Source organism: Helianthus annuus, chromosome 10 (genome assembly GCF_002127325.2).
Source record: "Helianthus annuus cultivar XRQ/B chromosome 10, HanXRQr2.0-SUNRISE, whole genome shotgun sequence".
Classification (NCBI taxonomy): domain Eukaryota; kingdom Viridiplantae; phylum Streptophyta; class Magnoliopsida; order Asterales; family Asteraceae; genus Helianthus; species Helianthus annuus.
Genome location: NC_035442.2, coordinates 149,055,438 through 149,059,680, shown reverse-complemented (window position 1 = coordinate 149,059,680; position 4,243 = coordinate 149,055,438). Strand labels below are relative to the sequence as shown.

At 33.5% G+C, this 4,243-nt stretch overlaps 1 long non-coding RNA gene across 3 annotated transcripts; it reads left to right on the top strand.

The window, feature by feature from the left end:
* Positions 1 to 993: 993 nt before the first annotated feature.
* Positions 994 to 3,760, top strand: LOC110886041. Of its 3 annotated transcripts, XR_002562571.2 has the most exons (6): positions 994 to 1,305; positions 1,694 to 1,756; positions 2,189 to 2,250; positions 2,431 to 2,654; positions 2,821 to 3,024; positions 3,573 to 3,760. It is a non-coding gene; the product is annotated as an uncharacterized LOC110886041 (long non-coding RNA). The 3 variants fall into 3 exon arrangements; XR_002562570.2 differs by having other exon boundaries at positions 2,431 to 3,024; XR_004869665.1 differs by having other exon boundaries at positions 2,431 to 3,024; positions 3,504 to 3,760.
* Positions 3,761 to 4,243: the final 483 nt, after the last annotated feature.

The window sequence follows — 4,243 nt, the reverse complement described above, 5'->3', positions numbered from 1 at the left end:
CCAAATCCAAGAGTCTTAGCGGTTGGATTTATACTTCGGCAAATAATTCTAAAGTAACTTTCATTTATACAGGACAGAATTTTTAGAAGTCTTACAAGTAAGAATAATCTTTAACACGTATTAAACACACAAAGCATTTAAAGCATATCTTATAACTTACTATACATGACAATCATAGCATTCGATAATAATCATTAACACATTACCATGAACTATGCATGCAATCTATACTATATGTAGTTGTACAACTACCGACAAGCAACAAATGCATTGCCACTATATAGGGCCTCGTAAGTCACCGCCTGTAATATAGTTCTGTTGGTCACTGCATGTACAATGCATCATGCATCCTATAACACTTTACTACTCTAACACTTTAGCACTTTTCAAATGTATACTATACTTTAGCAAACTTTGTCATATATATCATGTTTAAAAGAAAACATATTACTTTGCTTTGAAAATTATAATAAGTTTGCGCACCGCCCCAAAACCATAAAGTAAAGAGGGGTCCAGAAACCCCCATGTGGTATTCGCCTTCAAATGCGAATAAAATGCGATACATTGCACCCGGTTATTAGTTAAATACATATATTGCACAACTATAATGTGTATTGTACTAGTGACCCTTGTGACACCCGACTATTTTAGAGTCCATATCGTACTAGTGTAACACGTGTTTATGTGAATAAAAACGTTATTTGGATTAATTTGATGATAATTAATGTCATTGGTATTTTAGCAGGTCTAATCTATCTTATCTAATAAATGGGGATTAAGGCTGATGTCATAAGGCAACCCTCCCCCAATCATATGCATGTATTTTAAAAAGGGTGATGTCAATTCTTTAAAAAATGATGTCATCTTTTTTCTAAAACACATACATGACCACATACATGCACACATACATACATAAGTTAACCAATAAAAGGATTTTATATTTAAAATTAAAATTGTAATTACTTTTAATTAATACCAATGCCTACATTTAATTGCGCCAACCCTTCTCCCCCAATAACACAAGCTCCTTCTTCTTGAACACGCTTCTTTCTCCATTGAAAATCCAACTTCTCCTTCACGCCATTTAGCCTTTCAAAATCAGATGAAACTTATAACCCTTAAGTTTTTGAAATTCAAATCACACTTCTTTCACTACTGCAATTGGGTAAATACGAGATCGGAAGAACACTCGGTGAAGGCAATTTCGGCAAAGTTAAGTACGTTAAAGACATCCAAACCGGACACCCGTTTGCCGTCAAGATCCTCGAAAAAACCCGGATCAAGAACCTTAATTTCTCAAATCAGGTTTTTTTTTTTATAAAAATTTGGTCTTTTTCATCTGGGTGTGTTGTAAAGTTGCTTGATTGCATGTGGGTTATGTTAAAATTGAGTTTTATGGGTTTTGGGAATTGGGTTTGTGATAAAGTTTTGATCTTTATCTTCAATGAGTTTCAAGTTTTCATCTGGGTGTGTTGTAAAGTTACTTGATTGCATGTGGGTGATGTTCAAAATTGATTTTTAGGGGTTTTGGGGATTGGGTTTGTGATAAAGTTTTGATCTTTATCTTAAATGAGTTTCATGTTTTCATCTGGGTGTGTTGTAAAGTTGCTTGATTGCATGTGGGTGATGTTAATATTGTGATTTTAGGGGTTTTGGGGATTGGGTTTGTGATAAAGTTTGTGTCTTGATGCAGATAAAGAGGGAGATTGCTATATTAAAGATCTTGAAGCATCCAAATGTTGTTAGATTACATGAGGTATTTTTGTAAACATATGTTTGATTTTTTTAATATGTTTGATAATATCTCTTTTTAATTGAATTTATTTTGTTTGATTATACCTTTTTTTGTAAACATGTGTTTGATTGTTTAATACTGTGTTAAAGATGAGATTGTTTACATCGTTAGAAGAAATCAAATTTCGGATGGAACTTTGAGTGACATTATTGAGTGGTGTTTTGATGATAATTAAAATGGTCGAATGAAGGTATACATGGTTTGGTAAGACTCAGTCTAGATGTATAATGCAGAATAGTAAGTACTTGTGCTTGACTTTGTTGTGAACCAGTCACTTTCAAGTTAAACCAGTTGGAAGTGAATTCCTCAAAGGACCAAATCCTTCAGACCTTATTTTGGCTTTCAACTTATGCTACTTTGTATCTGAATTTTTTACTTTTATTTCTTTTACAGACCCTCTTGAGACTGCAAGAATTCCTAAAATGGTTGACGAAGAAAGGTCAAACAAGAGCAAGGTTTGCTGAAATGTTTAAATGTTTATTAAATACTGTAAATAAAAAAGCTAAACAAATGGGTCAAAATGTGTTGTACTGTTGTACCAGTTTCCCTTTTTGGCTCTTTGATAAACTTTATTTGAATACATACCTTGGCAAGACTAACTTTATTTTGGTTTTCAATGGTGCAATGGAACTCAGTGAATGGGTGTCATTGTTTTTAAGATACAACAAAGAGAGGAAGCTACCAACAAGCATGAACGTGCCATGTCGTATGCCTTCTCTCACAAAGTATATATCCTTTAAAGGTGGCAAGACATGTAGGTTGATTGGGCTAGGTAATGGGTCAAACATGTTTGGGTTAACACGAGTCACTTTTTAAGTCGGATTGGAGCGGGTCCATGTGTTGCTCTTTATTCTTTTGGGTATGAAAAATTGTTTTCAATTTGTTTTTTTTTTAATCCAGAGACATTTTAAATGTAGTTAATTGGGGTCATCGTGCTGGTTTAAGTAGCTGTGTATTTGCTATTAATGGATCCGGTTGTGCTATTGTTGTTGAGAATCCTTTAAAGTTTAATGGTTTTATCTTAGTGGCAGCTGGTGGCGGGGGTATTGCAGTTGGTGATGCAGCTGGTGGTGGCACTGCACCCCAGTGGCTGCCGTTGCTGAAACAACGAAGGAATTAATGGTCGAAGAAAAAGAAGAGTCATACACATGATGGGAAAAGTAGTCATACAGTAGAGCGGTCTTTATATACCGACACTCCATTTGCTGAGTTTTATGATGCTTGGGAAGGTAATAATGTTTCTTTGTAATTTGTATAAATATAGTTAGGGGTGGAAATGGGTAGGCTGGCTAATGTCATTTAATTTTTATATTTATATTTTTTAAGTTAGTTTTTTTATTTAAAACCAAAATGGCTCTGTCGCTAATAGTTGTATCTTGGTTTATAAATCAGACCTATTATGAAGGGGTCCATTAGTGCTGGTGAATTGCTTTTCAAAAAAAAATAGTGTTGGCGAATTCCACTGATTTGCATATCAATGGGGCTATTTGGGTGATGTTCAACCAAATATATAACTAAAGATAGAATGGGTCGATCTTCAACATATTATGTGTGTATAACGAGTCTAAAAGATTGGACAAAGTGGTGGATTGCAAGTCAACCCAGCCCGTTTCAACCCATACTAAAATTTACCCATTCCCACATGTTTCATTTTTTTTTTCAAAATCACCTCATTACCTGTTACTTATTTTTTAAATCAATATTGGAGGTCTATATCACCATTTTCCCCATGAGGAGATTAGAGTTATTGATCAAGTTCTCTAATGAATGTATGCAGGTATGTACAGTACTGGAAAGTTTCTTCAAAGGTAGATGTTTATGCATTTGGGGTTGCATCTTATGGGCTAAAACAAACCCGTGTAAATTATCCATTTATGTTTATCATTGTAATTTTGTTAGCAAGTTTAATATATTCAACATATGACATTTCGTATTTGTGTTGATTAATGAAATATGGTTAAAGCATTATGTACTTATGAATGATTTGATGGAAAGATTGATCTCCTGGTCTAAAACAAGCCCGTGTAATACACGGGGAATAAGCTAGTTTTTTTATATAGAGTTATGTTGGTAAACATAAGATAAAGCTTATCGCTTAATGAACAAAAATGCGAAACGAATGTCGGTGACAATCTGGTTAATGTTAAAATCCAAGAAATATTCCAATATGATTAAAATGTTATTTTTAATCATATCTGAGTGGAAATTTTAAATTAAACGCCTAAACACTATTTAGTGGTTTTGAACGCGTATCGTTCGATACCGTGTGTATCTTGTTACAACTGCCACTTTCCGATAACTTTCGTACATCTAAATTACTCATTTTTAGCTATACATTTATGTGTTTTGAACATCTGAACTGCTTATTTCATGACATACACTTAGAATACTCATGGAATACTTACTTATGATACACATGATTCATTTTTATTAAATACATATGAAACA